This window comes from Peromyscus eremicus, chromosome 15 (assembly GCF_949786415.1).
Source record: "Peromyscus eremicus chromosome 15, PerEre_H2_v1, whole genome shotgun sequence".
Lineage (NCBI taxonomy): Eukaryota > Metazoa > Chordata > Mammalia > Rodentia > Cricetidae > Peromyscus > Peromyscus eremicus.
Genome location: NC_081431.1, coordinates 51,900,021 through 51,918,161, shown reverse-complemented (window position 1 = coordinate 51,918,161; position 18,141 = coordinate 51,900,021).

The following is an 18,141-nucleotide window of genomic DNA, read 5'->3' as shown; positions in this document are numbered from 1 at the left end:
CCACATTTCAGCACAAATATAATATCTCCACATTAAAATCAATACTAAAATTGTATTTGCTCTTGCACACTCTAAGAGGAGGGGAAGGTGCTTCAGAATTATTCCTACTAAAATCATCCTCTCATTTGTTCACATTAGAAAGCTCAAACATTGTTTAGCATTCATTTACAGCAACTAATGTCCATTTTGTTTCTCTTTGCAGCCATTGAACAACTACAGACAACAGAATCTACCTGTGAGTTCTCATTGCACAGATACTACCCTAATAAAGATTCATTATCTTCCTTATGGGAAATAGTTTAAAAGCTACAATTGTTGAAACTATATCATTGATTAATGTCATTGTGAAAACATATTTTTCTAGCTGTTTTGGTTTTGAAGCTGTACTTTTCTTCATTCCTCCTACTCTTCCTCCATCAATTTCACTTTGCTCCTTTTGTTCATTATTTTTTTTTAAGAACTAGTCATCTTATAACAGAGGTTAGGAATGAATTCACTTTGTGTCTGAAGCTGATATTGAACTCTGATGCTCCTGCTTCTAGGCCCCAAATGTAGGTGTGCTATACCACACACTTGATATTCATCTTCAGTTTAAAACAAAATGCATGATTACAATATGCATATTAGGAATATAGATATTACATTAAATCACTTATTTGATAAGAAAAGTGGGTGGTTATTATTTGTCCACTTAAACCAGCACTACAATTTCCATTACTTTTTAAACATCCCCAGTGTGAAGCAGGGTAGAAAATTTGACTAAATGCCATTATCTACTGAAGTTAAACCAGTTGTACATTACAATTATACAGCTTCTGTGTGCATATGAAGGAAAGTTGCATGACTCTGTGCTCCTGGGTTCACTGTGATTGGAACAAATAGCAATAGCTCAACTTGTCACATACTTTAATCTGGATTTTCAAAAACATAAAGTAAATTCATTTGACACTGTGTAAGACAAATGATGTTGGAAATAAAGATATTTTTAAGGAGACTAATTATATAAGTCATTACACTGAGTGGGCAGAAATGATTTTGTTGATGGCTCAGGGAACACTGTCATTTCTGGACTAGATTCTGTTATTCTAAGGCACTCTCTAAACAGATGGACCTCATCGCCCTTTATTCATATTGCATCAGTCAGTGTCCAAATTGAAGAATATTGAAATATAATGTTCCCATCTGTTTCAAATTGCCATTTGATTCCATTAATGAAAAGTACTATATGACTTTGGATATAATGTAGATATTTGAAGGCTTTCAAGGAGAGGGCTGAATTATTCATAATGATTAGTAGTAATTTTTTTGAGATTTTGCTGAAAATCTCGACCTAATGCATGATGGGACTAAGGGACAGAGTGCAAGGAGAGACAGCTAGAATTGAGGGTAGTAAGGAAATATAGTGCAGTGGAAACTTCCTAAAATAGATGAAGGCAATCCTAATGAAGTCTCTAAATAATGAGGAAGATGAATCCCAACTGTCCATCTCTTTTCATCACACGAAGCTTCCAGGACCACTATTTCAGATTAACTTTTATTTCAATACAAGTCTGTACTCATATGGAATTATATTAAATAATATAAAGAAGTTCTCAATAACTTTTTTTGTTTTCTCTACTAATAGCATCATATAAAACTATAGTACAGTATAAAAATAAGATGACTAAACAGAGTAACAATATAAAACAATTCAATTACAACAAGACTTGTTTTCACTACATGTTAATCTTGTTTGTATGTGTGTGGTGGGAGGATGTGTGTCTCACATGCTAGATAAACATTCTACCATACAGCTGCCTCCTCAGCCACTGGCTTCTTACATGTTTTCTCTTAAGTAGTTAAGCCTGTCCTTGAATTAGAAATCCTCTTGCTTGGTCCATGCCACACAAGTATTCTATTACAGTGCTACAGTTCTAGGCTTTTTAAAATTATTGACATAAAGTCTTACTAAATTATTTAGCATGATTTTTGAACTCACTCTGTAGCTCAGATGTGACATGAGATCCTCATATGACATCCTCTGAAGAATAGGTGGGATTAAAGATGTGTGACACTAGACTAACCTTAATAAAAATGTCTTGACTAATTTTTTTTATTGTAACTGACAAAATATGACCTTAAAGAATGAAGTAATATTATTTAAAGTAGGCTGCACCATAATCAGCCATTTTCCCTTGTCACTCATTCTATGTGCAAGCATTCGACTGATCCCAAAGGACATGCAGGCATGACTACATGAAAGATGTTTACTTTGTCATCAGGATTAAAGTCATGTGAATATCTCAAATGATGTTTAGTTCTTCCTCCACCACCAATGAAACAGAAATGGTTTCCTACTTGTATGAAAGACAGTATCAGAACACAAATACAACAATTATGATTAGAGTCTTAAAAGGAGAAAACATTTCGAATCCTTCATCACTAGAACACAGAAGATACAACACTGATTAAACAATTACATGTAAGAGAGTTATCTATTAGTATATGAAGTAACTTTAACATGTGTTTAATTTTGGGCTGAGCATGGGCATAAGAACAGGAAACAGAAATAACTGAGTGTGTTTGCATAGGGAAGTCTCTCACCGCAAATCAATACTCCATGATATCCTGCTAAATGTTAATATCAAATCCCATCTCATCATTACTTATTCACATTTAAATTTTAAATTTTAGCTTTAAACTTTATTTCTTGAACTATTTTCCCTAAAGCTCATCTCAGCTCATCTTTACAATATGCATGAGTTAGAAAGGATATTATATTTCAAATGAGCAAAATTAGTCCTACACTACTTAAATAACATACTTCAAATGAAATGATTCACAAATCCTTTCCTAATCCTACAGAGAAATGAATCCCAGTTCTTCCACATGTGAATAATATAGAGAAACTGTTACTAGACTTTACACAGTGTGTTCCTTTAAAAAATGCTGAAATCTCTCATCTGAATTTGAAGAAACTGGATTTTCATATTGTCTACTCTTAACACTTTGGCACCCAGTTATGTATTGCTTCAAGACATATCATTAATTATATGTATTCTGTAAATTATTTCAAGTATTTTACCATTTAATGTTTGAAAAATCAGTCTACATTGCAATCACTCAAAATATAATTCAATAACTCCTCCTTCAAATTATCTTTTGTCTGTCTTTTATTTAAAGTAAAGGAATTAATGAAATTTTGAGTCCATTGAATAAATTCAATCCATATCATCCCCTAGGCAATATTTAAAGCCTCAAATGCATTGGATAAAAACAGAGACTGTCCTTAGTCTCAGAGTACTTACCTCCTAGCAAGGAGCCATCAGAAAATTAGTCTACAATTATCTCTTTGTGAGAGTTGAGTTCAAGATATTTGAGAAAGCTCCTCAAGCACATCTGTCTTTGTCCCATTGCCTTAATTTGGGGTGTGTTCTATCTTCATTGTTATACTGTTTTGAATAGAGTGCCTGCCCATACTTATTCATATGTATGTTTCCATGCAGGCTGTCAGTAGTTATCTTCCTGTAATTAAAACTGGTATGTGAATTCCATTATAGCATAATGTCCAAAGACACAATAGTATCTGTATCTAACCAATTTACATTTCAAATTACTTTGTAATTTTAATGAAAAACATAAGATACCTACAGATAAGCAAAACTAAAATTGTTATTCATTTAACAAAAATTTCAATAAAATTATAATGATAATAATAGTGAACATTTGCAGTTTTCTGTACATAAAATATTCTTCAAAGTACTTTGAATAATTTATTATTATTATTATTACTAGTAGTAGTATCCATGTTGTTACTAGTATCAAAACAATATTCCTAAGAGTACACATTATTAGAAGTGGTAACCATAACAGAAATTATAACAATGTCTGAAGTTCATAGAGAAGAGAATATGTGAACTGCCATTAGCCTAGATAAATGGCTACACAACTTAGTAAATAATATGCTCCTTGTTATTGTTATTATCAGTTCATGCTCTCTCTCATTAAATTCTCTTATGTATACATCAGGCACACTCATTTTGTCAGGGTAAAATCTCCATTCCATATTTTTAAGAAACCAAACCTCTATCCTCAAAAAAACAAAAAGCCAGGTGGCTTTAGATTCTTGTGATTATTATTGAAAGATACTATCAGGATTTCTCAGTCTACTAGGCTGGTAGAAGTAAACAAGTCATAGTCAATTATGACAACTCTATCTTATTATTTAACATTGCTGTAGAAATACTGTATTTTCTTATCTAACAAAAGCATCTAGTTTTCCTCCCTCTTAGCTCAAGTAGCTATTCAAATCACCCTGGAATAGCTCAGTAAAGGCTTCCGTCTGAACTGTGATAGGTATCTCACAACATCGTTGGGATCTGACACTTGTTAACAAGCTCCAACTTGCTTTATCTGTCTTTCATTATTTTTTCTCACAAAACAGAAACCCAGCCAACTATTGCATTTGTTACTGCATTGTCCTTACCACTCAGGCTTTCCTATATTCTCATGAATTTTTCCAACAAATATGGATCTATCATTTTGTATGTTTCTATCCATCCTGTTCTCCACTTGGAGATGATTTCTTTTGTCTGCTTAAAAGAGACCTAATTATCTTAACAGAATGACTAACTCATAATTATTCAATCAACTCCATCTTGGTCTTCCAACAGAACTTTTTATTTTTTAATTAATCACATCGTTTAACACAAAGGATTGTAATTATCTCAGGTGGCCTTCTCAGTAACAGGAATAGGGTCTTTTCAAGACAAGGCTTATTTCTAATTCATTTAAGTAGTTTGGTTCTTATTGAAGCATCTGGGTAATTATAACTGTTTGTAAACACTGGGCTCATCCATTCAATAGTGATTACCTAATTAAATATCAGCAAATATAAAATTTCAACAGTCATGGTACAGAATATGATTCCTGTATTTACTTTGAAGTTTAGATTTTTAAGTAGTTTTTATTTTTATAATTACTTGCGTGATGATAATAGGGATTAGATTAAAATAAAATGATGTTCATGCCTTGATTAGAGATATAATGCTTTAAAATGTAGTAAATATTCTTTATTATAAAATATCTTATTATTTTAACATTTCATATCATTTGAAAATATAACCTTTAAATAAAACAATTAGATACACGAAAACATAACAAGATATCATTTGTAAAGGATGCTGCCTCATTCAGTTTCACTAAAGATGAGGTATTGTTTATGCTAACCCCTTAATTAAAATTTAACTGTGTAAATATCCCTAGGGAATGAAAAAACTTGTTTCATACCTCTTGGTAAGAAGCTATTGAGACATCAGAAAGCAAAATCTACCAGGAATATTTCCTGTTTTAATCAACACCTTCTCGTGAATTAAAGTAGCTAGAGGAAATATCTGCTTAGACTTAGTGGATCTATTGTGAAAAATAAGAGAACTTCAAAATATATTAGTAGTATGTGGAATTATAAGTGAGTGAATAGAAATTGAGTTTATTATAAAAATACGCCCCTAGAGAGGCTTATTTCTGGATCAGCGCTCTGATTATTATTTGTTGTCTAGATTATTTTCCCTGAGATTTAAGACATCTATTCTGATATTATCAACTTGAGAGTACTGGAAACATCTATTGTGAAGAATTTAATTGTTAAACATACTTGCATATCTGACAATGGTGCAATTCAGTGGTTGTTTGTTCTCACTGAACCTTCTTCACCTGGAGCTGCCTTGCTGTGGGGACAGAGAGGTCTGGACGAAGCAGTACCTCAGAGATCTGAGGAGAAAGAAGCAGTAAAGGGACAGGGCCGGAGAACTGTTTAGGGAAACATGATGGAAGATATGGAAAAATAATCTGTGTCCTGAGTGTCAAGCTGTAAAATTTCTAGTTTGTCTCTAGAATGTCCTCGAAAATCTCCTGTGTTAAACGTGTGCATTCAGCATAGAGAAATCAGGAGGTGGTGAAAACTTTTGCCAGCTAGGCATAGAGTGAAGAATTCAGGTCATAGAAAGTGTGCTTGGAATCTTTCCTTTTTTGTTCCCAGTTGCCATAAAACGAGGAGGTTAGTTCTGCCCTGTGCTCAGCATCAATCTGTGCTATCTCCCTACATGTTCAAACACCACCGTCTAAAAACTTTATGTCTGGGAACCAAGCACAGTTTCCCGATGTCAGGAAGCTTGTTACCAAAAAGGAAGGGTAATTAACAAAGGGCTTTACATCAGGTTTGAGGGGTTTGCTTATGCTATGACTGGTTGCTTTCCGTGTTTTAATTAAGTAATGATGTAAACTCTACACTGTGTGGGAATGCTTCAAATTGCACCTTGGGTTCAATCCTACAGAGTAAAACACACAGCTAGTCCAGGTCGCAGGCTAGTTAAGACTTTCTGTCTTTCTCAATCAGGACAAGAAAGATAGCAAGAGCATCCAGGAACTTTAAATTCAGATATGATACAGATTAATTTAAACACTAAAGTTTCTAGAAAATTTAAAAAGATTGTTATACTTTATATATACATATATATACGCATATATATGTGTGTGTGTATACATATGTGTGTATAACAGCTATATTTTATATGCATGTTGACTTCACTGTTTATAATAAAATCTTCCCAAGTGCATCAACTAGAGCGATTGATATTCATCAGACTGATATTATCTCATTTAATTCAATTTTAACAATAAATATGTGAAACTGCCATATATTTTGGCTATTCTTGCTTTCTGAAGGAGATAGCAATAAAATTTAAAGGTTAAAGCAATATACCTAAGGTAATATTGTTAAAATAGATTGAGTGTAAGAGAAACAAGGTGTTTGGGCATGGCTTATTCTAAATGTCAATGAATACCCTCTAGTAAGTGCCACCTAAGTATGATAACATTATTGCTACTGAAAGCACCATATTTAAACTGACTAAATAATAAAAGGCTAAGAAGAAAACAATTTCTTCTGTTCTCACTGGGATCTTCCTTTCTCACTATTTACAGCATCATGAAATAAAATGCTTCAGTTTACTACAACAGACGCATACTTTCTCCATGCCAGTTGCCGTTTCCTGCAGTGGCCACACTTAGCTTTGGCAAATCTCCTCTGCAACAGCACTACCTGACTCTGCAGCTTGTAGTCCAAGACTGCTGGGGACGCATCTGCGGATGATGTCACTGCCTGGTGCTCTTCTCAGAAGGTCTACTCCTGCAGAAGGCATTCTGGAATCAGCTCTTCACCCCTGTGTGCCAAGTACCAACAGCCATTTCCCAGCTTGAAAAGTCAAAAGCAGTATAACTCCTGAAACTCTGATAAGACAGTGTAACTCCTGAAACTCTGAGCCAAGAAATTTGACTCTGGTGAGAAGCTAGTGAAAAAAATAATAAACAAAACCAAAAGAATATGTAAACAGAAAACATCATGCTTAGACAAGTGTCATCGAAATTGATCACAGAAAGATGATGAAAAAAGTGACAGACTGAAAAGACAAGCTAGAACCATGAGGCGATCAGACGGGCATGAAAGTGAGATTGAACTTCGGGAAAGAAAAGCAAGGTGAGATTCTTCATGAAAAAAGTCACCAAGAGTTATCTCACAGCTGCAAAGCTTGTACTTAATAGAGATGCTGGTGCTACTTATACTCAATATACGAATACAAAGTAGATGAAAGATTAGGAAAATGAGATGTCTTTCTTTTTCTAATTCCATGTGCAATTCACATACCAGGTATTTCCATTAAACTACATCAGCCTGAGCTCAAAAGGAAAGACAGACACATAAACCTTGCAGTTCATGGAATTCCTGGTGTATGTCTTTGGATACTTGATTCCAAAGACTGACTCGAAGTTTGAAGAATTGCTCACCAGTCTTTCCCATTTACAGACTCTCCTTAGTCGTTTGCAAGTTAAGAATTAGAGGTTTCCTGTTATTATTTTATTGTTTTGTTTTTAAAATCTACCTAAATTTCTAGGAATGATTTTAGAGCAGACCCATGTTTGGGTTGATGGCATATGCATATATCATCACATATATTTATAAATAGGACAAATAATATCAATGCTTTCTTTAGACCTTTATACAAGTAGGAAAATCTATATACATATGATGCCACACATCTGTAAGTTGTCTGTGTCTTTCTGGTTTTTTGACACAGATTATTCTTTTTCTCTCTCTGTCTCTTAGTCTCTTTCTAACCTTTGTTCTTTAGTCAAATTTATTAAATAAAAATATATCTTTTTTTCATTTTCTTTTGGTTCATTTGCTCTACCTTAGATTTTTCATGCTTTCAAGTTTGAAGTGGTATCTTGAAGGCAGAATATAGTGGTCAGATTTTTAATCTACTGTACCATAAATCAGTTTTTAATCAATATACACATTCCATTTCTATCGAATATCCTTATTGATGTGTTAATATTTCAGTTGTAATTTGCTGTACCTTTCCATTGTCTTTTCCTGAATTGTTCTGTTCACTAACAAAGTGCTGTCTGTATCTGTTGATAATAAATTCTCTTAGCTTTTCTTCCAAAGAAAATGTGATTTGTCCTTTTTTTTCCAGAAGTACATTTTTTAAGAATTTAGTATTCTGCTGTACTTATTTTCTTTCTAGACTTGAAAATAATGTATCTATCCTTCATGCTCCTTATTTACATATCTACTATCTTTGATAACTGTTTGCCCATGAAAATGTCATATTTTTCTATAGATTTTTGAAGACATTTCTCTTTAGAAGAGTACATTTTCTATTTCTATACCCTCCTTTTAGGACTCAAATTATATAAATGTTAGCAGATTACATACTTCCAACATATAATGTAGGATAAAGTGTTAAATGGTCTTATTAATGAAAACTTGGAGCCAAATATTGGGATTAAAAAGCTAAGAGATCAGAAAAGCAGAAAGAAGCCAGCTATTTTTATATGCTTGGAGATCCTCCACCAAAGAGAACTACTTCCTGTATACCCACATCTATATGCCTTTCTGTTCTGCCATATCATTTCTTCTCTGCCCAGCTACATCACTTACTCTTCCAGCCCAGCTTTGTTACTTCCTGTCTGTCTGTACAGACCTCCAGACCTTTACAGTTAGTGCTGGGATTTAAGAGGTGTGCCATCATATCTGGCTCTGTTCCCAGTGTGTCCTTGAACTCATAGAGATCCAGACAGATCCTTGCCACCCGAGTGACAGGATTAAAGAAAGGTGTGTGCTACCACTACCTGACTTGTATGTTTACTATAGTGGCTGGCTTTTTCCTCTGATCCTCAGATAAACTTTTCTGGGGACACAGATAAAATAAAACCACAATATAATGACACAGAATATATATTACCATTCCAGAAGGGAGGAAACAAGCTTACTGAGGAAACACTGGACCAAAGTAAATCTGAAACCTAGCATGGCAAAATTCAAATTCTCTATCTCCATGACTAATTTCAAAGAGATTTTCAGACCTCCAACTTCTTTCAGCTTTATTGACTGTAATGCACATCTTCCTCTTGGGCTGGTTCTATACCAAATCTCAGTTTTCTTTGGAACTTGTCCCACAGTTCTGGCATTTCCATCATCTTTGGGTCTCTAACACAATCCAAGCTTTTCCTTCACAGCTTCTAACAATGATCTCTTCAGCCTCTATGCATGGACACCCCTGGCACATGCCTGGCTTTACTGTCTTTTCTTAACCATGGAGTAAGAGTCTACAAACCCTTTCTTGTATCATTGATTGTTAATCCAGGACCACTTGGCTGAAGCTACCAAATTCTGCTGCCTTATGGGGCTAGAACATGCCCCCGACTCCTGTCCAATTATACTTACATCAGATTTCTGTTATTCATGGTTTCCCTCACTACTTAAGCGTTTCTTTAATTCCTTTTCAGAGCAGTACTCTACTCCCTTGTATCAAATTCTAACTTAGTCACTGTTCTATTTCTGTGAAGAGGCACCATGATCACAGCAACTCTTAAAAAGAAATCACTTAATTGTGGCCTTGTTTGCAGTTTCAGAGGGTCAGTCATTATCATCATAGCAGAGAGCTTGGAAGTAAAGTTAGGGCTGGAACAGTAGCTGTGTGCTACATTCTGATCTGCAAGCAGGAAGAGACGCTGGTCATGGTAAAGGCTTTTGAAACAGGCAGTCCACTCTGAGTGATATACTTCCTCCAATAATGTCATGCTTCCTAATCTTTCTAATTCTTTTCATACTCCCCAGTTTGTAAAACTTCAAATATAAGAGTCTGTCAAAGACATTCTTATTCAAAGCCCTGGGACATCTAAGTTAAGAATCTGCAGTTCTGGTTAACTTGGGCTGAAAAAAACATCTGTGATTAACATGCTATCAGAAACACTAAATTGAAACCTTTCTTTGATGGCATAATGGATGCCAGTCCATGGTTGAAGAATCATCTATGATAAAAAAGAGATCAGCATCATTGAGAAGTATTCTGGGAAGTTTTTCTTCAGGTTGTAGCTTCTATTGGCAGCTAAATTTGATAGTGTAAAAGTCACACAGGTGTGCTGTGGGATGTATTTCTGTATCTTGTGAATGTGTGTTACTCTGATTGGTTAATAAATAAAACGCTGATTGGCCAGTAGCCAGACAGGAAGTATAGATAGGACAAGGAGAATTCTGGGAAGAGGAAGCATGAGTCAGGAATGGCCACCCAGACACAGGAGGAGCAAGATGACAAGGCAGAACTTAGAAAGGTACCAAGCCATGTGGCTAAACATAGATAAGAATTATGGTTAATTTAAGTGTAAGAGCTAGTAAATAACAAGCCTGAGCTAATGGCCAAGCAGTTGTAATTATTATAAGTTTCTGAGTGATTATTTTATAAGTGGGCCACAGGATCGTGGGGGGCCTGGAGGAACCAAAGTAACATTTCAACTACACAGGCGGGACTGATTTTAAGACATGAAGGGGACATAGGCAATAACTGAGAGTTTATTTATGAAAGTGCAGCCTAGTTGCAGCAGAAAACCTCAGCATTTTGGAGATTCTAATGCCATGGGATGACCACCAAGAACAGCAATAGGTATGGAGTGGAGCCAGCCTGAACCAAGAAGACAATCTGTGCACAGGAGGTGGAGCCAGAGAAGTGACCAAAGCCTTTTGTGGGAGTCCAAAGGATCATGAGTAAATCCCAGATAATTATTGAATTATTTTACTTTTGGAGTTTAATTTTGCTTTGTTCAGATTGTGACTATGTTCTGATTCTTCCCTCTAAAAAGTATGAACGTATTTAAATTATTTTTGATTTCATGGGAGCACACAGTTGGGAGATTGAATTTATAAGAGAGTTGAGGTTCTAAAAGAGATTGAATTTTAAAGTTAATTTGTAGACTTAGAGACTAATTTTGTAATTTAAAGACTTTTAGAACTTTTAGCATTATTGTTAATCTTTAACCAATACTGTTATATTTATTAGTCTTTTTTTTTCTTGCAAACACTGAGGCATTTTAATTGCCTTCATAAGTTTTCTAAGTAACACAATAGAAATAAAAACATTGATTTGTGATCACACTTGCTCTAAGAGTCACCCACCATGTTTGTCTTTCTGAGTCTGGGATACCTCACTCAGGATGATTTTTTCTAGATCCATCCATTTGTCTGCAAACCTCATGATGTCATTGTTTTTCTCTGCTGAATAGTATTCCATTGTGTATATGTACCACATTTTGTTTATCCATTCTTCAGTTGAAGGGCATCTAGGTTGTTTCCATGTTCTGGCTATTACAAACAATGCTGATATGAACATAGCTGAACAAGTGCTCTTGTGGTGTGGTTGAGCATTCCTTGGGTATATGCCCAAGAGTGGTATAGCTGGATCTTGGGGGAGATGGATTCCTAATTTTCTAAGAAAATATTGATTTCCAAAGTGGTTGTACAAGCTTGCATTCCCACCAGCAGTGGAGGAGAGTTCCCCTAGCTCCACATCCTCTCTAGCATAAGGTGTCTTCAGTGTTTTTGATCTTAGCCATTCTGACAGGCATAAGGTGGTATCTCAGAGTTGTTTTGATTTGCATTATGTGGTATGCATTTTCTTACCTTTATATTTAAATAATAATACCAATTATAGCTGTAGTTAATGTTCATATTGAACACTTACAATACACTAATTGGCTTCATGGAGAGTAGGGTCTCTGTGATAAAAACCTGGCTTCAGTATTTATTTGGAGGAAATTAACCCCTTCAAGTCTCTATGTTTAGATATGTAAAATGATTGTAGTTGGTTACAAGTACATGTGGTTACTGAGTGTGACATATATGATACCTGAGGAAAATGGGAGTATTGTTGCTACCATACCGTCATTGCTGACATTCATCTGTAGTGCCATACTCAGGTTTCTGATTAGTCTTTTTCAATGAATAAAGAGGGTAAAGTATGGATAAGAATCAAGAGGATCATTGGCAGATTTAAAAGGATTCATTGGCTTAATAAAAGAGATTTTTAAATATTTTATGTATTCTTAGAGAGAAAGCACATGAATTTCAGTAGTAGGGAGGTTGGTAGGTTCTGGGAGGTGTTGGTGGAGGGAAAGAATGTTATTAAAATATATTGTATAAAATTAGAAAACATACAACTTGTGTACTTCTGAGGGGTAAAATAACCCATTATCTTAAAATCATCCTAGTATGAAGATTCTAGATGTCCCTGGAAAACTAAATTTCATGTGTAATTTCACTTATCAAGTAAGACAGGGTGATTATTGAGCAAAAGTATTTTTAAATCATACCTTCTAATTTGAATGACCTTTCTAAAGTTTAGAAAAAAAATCAAGTATGAAGCCAGCACATGCGTAACAAACACCTTGTCTATTTTTTATTGCTTCTTGAAAGAAATCTGTTTTCAAGACACATTTCAGAGAGACAGAACAAACTCACTCACAAAAGGGGGAAGCTGAGGTTTGAATGTCTTGGCAATAGTTGCTTAGTGGTCAATAAATACATTTTTAGCCATTTCACTTGGCCTCTGGGGACCCCTGGAATCTGTGTTAATATTTCCATTTACATAACAATATTGTGATATCCATATCTCTTTTTGCCAGAACACAGTCAAATAGGGATCTATATTGAACTGCTTCTCCATTCATTTGAGTATGACCCTCATCAGCTCAGTATGCATGGTCCATATGCATATATGCCACAATCAGTTCATTTCAACTATTATTAGACTGTGGGCTATTGAAATACTAAAAGTACAAGTATGGGCCCAGGGAAGAAATTTAAATTGTTGTCTTATCCCTTGTGTTTCCCGGAGAAGACAACATAATAGTTAAGAACACAAAGTGTAAAACAGGCTTAAATTCCAATAATCTCATTGTTTACATTACCCATGTAAGCACAGACAAATTAATTCATCTGCCCTTGTATTCACTTTCTTAATTAAAAGTTCTTTTAGTACAAAAAAAAAAAGAGTCACCCACAACTGCAGTTCCAAGGATCCTGACACTCTTTTTGGCCTCTACAGGGGATTCACTCACTCAGAAACAAGCACACACATAAATAAAAATAAATCTGTTTTATGAAGAAAAATACATACATTGAGTTCTTAGTTTCCATTTTTGTTTAAAAATTGTGATGCAGCTGGAGAGATGGATCACCAGTTCAAAGCACTAACTGCAGTTTCAGAGGCCCCACTCCCACATGGTAAGTCACAACCATCTGTAACTCCATTTCCATGGGATCCAATACTGATCTGCTATCCACAAGCTCCGGCTTGCAAATGGTACTCATCTGTTGTGCTTCCTCTTGTCCATATCAACTGTCCTTTGCATCATCCGCTGGGCATCCTTAAAGAAACCCCTCTATCATGTTCACTTAGATATTTCAGATTTGCATATTTTAAATCCTCTTTGGAGACTTCTTATTGATCTTCCGGTTGATCTTATAACGACCTGTCTCATGACTGTATTTTTTTCCCACAGCTGACTTATCCTGTACCATGAGATCTGCTGCTTCTTGCTCAGTATCTAATGATCAGTTCATCAGGTGCTTTCTGCTGAATGAATAACACAGTAAGAAGCTGAAAAAAAATGAACAGTTTAACTCTTTTTCATATACCTATTTTAAAACATGCCTAATTTTAAATTTATTTGCAAAGCAGAATTAAATTTATCAGGTGAAAGGTGTGTATAATTTGAACTATTCTATACACATTTTATATATTTGTATTGAAATTGAAAATAAACTCAGTTTATATAAAATGTCTATTTTCATGTATAAAGGAGCTAATTATTTAAGAGATATGACAATAAAAGGTAATTTCATGATTGGCGATACTGTCCTTAGATGTACAATTTCCCCTAATTTTCAAGAAACCAGCCTGCTGATTTTTTTCGTTCCCTCTAGGCAAAAAGGATCTCATTATTGAGACCACCTACAGACGGCATGATTGAAATTTTGAATCTGTGCATAATCACCTCATCATTTTGATCTTTTTATGCAAATCTCTAGATAATCATGGGCATTATACTTAGTAAAAGCTTAGGAACTTCCCTTCTAGCCCTAAATTGTTCATATTTCTAAATGGCCTACATAAATCCAAAAAGTCAAAGGGAAGTTTATCTTTCCTCATGTATTAAGGACTATAAACTTTCTGTCATTAGTAAATGATTTTACTTTACACATTCTTGATATTACAATATCAAGTAGTACTTTGTTTAGAGAAATTTGGTTTATGACAACTGTCTTTTTAAAATCTCAGTACCTTGCATCTCACATTTCCTTCATTTTGTCAATGATTTATTAGTTTGAAAGTTAATCATGCTTCCTTTATTCCTGTAGTAGTAGAATTGTTTTCAGTACAGGAATATAATATCAACTGGGTTTACTTTTGCATTAAGGCATTTTTGTGTGTTGATATAGCAAATTCTTTTTTCAATGAGGATGAATTATTTTAAAATTACAATATATACAGAGATAATGTAATTTTTTAAATATTAGTTAATTCTTACAAGTATATTTGTAAAATTTTAAGCAATTTAATTTTTAAGTTAATAGTAATAAGCCCAATTGTTATTTAATCTTGTCAATTTGACATTTTGATATATTGATTCATGAAGTGAACACAGTGGCAACTATATGAATTTAATTATATTTCAATTAAAACTCACCACCATTATTTATGATTAAGTCCATATAATGCATCTGACACAGTCAATGGAACTTTTACAAGTGCTACTATAAAATAACAGAATTAATAGCTTAGAATCAAATTCATATGCAAATTTTTAAATTTAAGTTATTAAAATATCAAATATATTCTGTTGTATAGTCAGATTATTTAGCAGCTAATATATTATATTATATTATATAAAGAGAGCTATAGTTCAAACAATCTTTAGATAATATGCATACCACTTGTCAAATAATGTTCATGAGGACTAGTCACATTCTAAATTGGAATCAAGAAGATATAAATAAGCACGCATTCATAAAGAAATAAAAATTGTTTTCCAAATATGTTTACAATTTAACAAAGACTGATCTTGTTAGAATTAGTTATAGATTTTATTTGAAATTTTCTGAGCCAAGTAGTCAAAATAAAAGTACAAAAAGTAGCAATGTGTCTTGAAAGACATTATCATGTTAAACTGTAAAATAAAATGTTTCATATATTTCCTAATTTAGTGCTTAAAATTACATTTTTTGGCTAAATGTTATTTGAGTTATAGGCTAATTAAGATAAGCCATATAAAATGAACAACCTGATCTGAATTTACAAAAAATGTTTTATGATAGAATTATTTATGAGAAATTTTCCTAGTAGTTACCTTTAAAGACAATCATTTCATTCCATATTGTAGAAGAAACTGAACATGAACAGAGGTAACAATTAACAGATGGACTCATTGCCACTGTGTGTGATGTTAATACATCTTACCCATGTCTGCGCATTTTTAACTTTAACACTTCTCTGTTTTCTGGTCTTATCTCTCCTATTTTATGATATATGATGTGAGTGTATATTCTCAATTCCATGTAATAGAGTAATGAGATCCCTGAATTTCCCTTTAGTGTTAACATGTTTTCCAGCTGTAAGTATTCATAACCTATTTAGCCACACATTCATCTCTGTGACAACAATACATGATGTGAACTGAAGAAATTAAAATTTGACCTTAGCTCATGGTTCCAGAGATTTAGTCAGTTTTGGCCTCCCTTGCTTCTGAGGTTCTTCTGATGCAGAACAAGATCATGAGGCCTGACAAATCAACTCATTTCATGGTGTATAAGGAGGAGGAAGGGTAGGGAAGAGGAACAGAAGGAGGGTAGAGAAAGTAATTAGTTCTTTGGTATAGGCCTGCGAAGGAAAATAGAAAATTTATGAGATTAAGGCCAGCCAGGTATAGTGACACCCTATCCCAAAAGTAAAATACAAAGAGCTAACTAATCATACTTAAGTGCCAGACCAATTTTCTAGCATGAGCATTAGCTGCCAACCTCCTCATAAAGAAAGAGAGAATGAGATAGGTCTATTAGAAAGCATAGCCCACAAAGGCAAAACCCAATGACCTACTTCCTCTACTAGGCTCTGCTTCCTAAGATTTCCAGAACCAACCAACGTAGCTTTTCCAGTTGAAGAGCAATCATTCAGTACTTTGTACCTTCATGGGGAAAGGGGTGTGATTCACATTCCAGACAAAACAATTCTGGTGCACTATGGTATTTTAATATAAAGGAATACCATATATCAATAGAATAATAAGAACAGGATATCCATAGCAAAGTACATAGAGCTCAAGAATTATACTAAATAAAACGTATCTGTCCAAGCTGCTTATTATACACATTGCATATATATTGATTTATTTTTTCTTTTTTTCTTTTTTTTCTTTCTTTTTTTGTTTTTTTTTTTTTGTTTTTTGTTTTTTTTGAGACAGAGTTTCTCTGTGTAGCTTTGCGCCTTTCCTGGAACTCACTCTGTAGCCCAGGCTGGCCTCAAACTCATAGAAATCCACCTGCCTCTACCACCCGAGTGCTGAGTGCTAGGATTAAAGGTGTGCTCCACTACCGCCCAGTATATATTGATTTCTTAGTAACAGACTTGGTGATTGTTAGGCAAGTCTTTCAAAAGATATGAGGAGATACTACGGCTCTTAAGAAATCTGAGATGAATTTCTTAGTCATCATTGAATAGTTTTGTGTCTTGAATCTGTACTTTCTGAACTTTCATATAATGATATAACCCAAACTAATTAAAACTACACAAAAGCAAATAAAAAAAAATTACCAAAACTGAATAAAACTGATACCTTGGCCAAACATACAAATAGTATCATACAAACACATTTCTTTGTTTACATAATGCAGTTTAATTACATAGTAAGTTATTATCATTGAAGGAAGTTGAATGAAGGCTTGTAAGGACTACTTGTTTAGTACACATTGTGACTCCAAACCACTTTAAAATTGAAAGGTGCTAAAGCATTGGAAAAGCTCCAGCTGCACTGTGCTCAATAATTCTAGAAACAATATTCACTTAATGGTCAAAATTAAATTATAATGTGTGTAACATATAATGGGATTGCAGCAGTGATAAGGACTTCTCATTTTTCTACAAATTATACATGGTCTACAGGATTTGGCAATCATAATTTTGTAAATAAAATCCTTCTTTTTGATTGTTCTAATATCAAATCTCTCTTTCAACAAATTAAAATTTGTTGGGCCTTATACTAACACCTAAGTTGTGTAAAGCTTGGGTGTCATATGCTGGAGATGACCTTAGTTTATCTTCTGCTGTATTCAGGTTTTAATCTATTTTATATTAATTTATACAATGGCTTCACAAAAGACAGATGAAATGGAGCCAGATTTTTTTCTTGAGAAGATGAAATAATATAGAATTTATTATTAAAGCTAGCAAAGTTATAGAATGAAATTCATAAAAAGTAACTAAATTGGTGACAATTAGAAAAGCACAACATTTACTGATACCAAGATTTTTGGAGCTTGATTTTTCTTGGAAAGTAAAAAATATTGCATTTAAAATATCAAAAAAAAACAAGATATGCTTTTCATTAACTTCATGTTAAATATAACCTCACTTTTATTCTGTTCTAATTTACCCACTGCATTCACTGTCATCTACCCATGTCTGATTATAAATAATTTTTAAGTCAAAATATTTCTATATTTAAAAATGTTGAAATCCAGAATTTGATAAAACTATAATCAAAATTACTTCA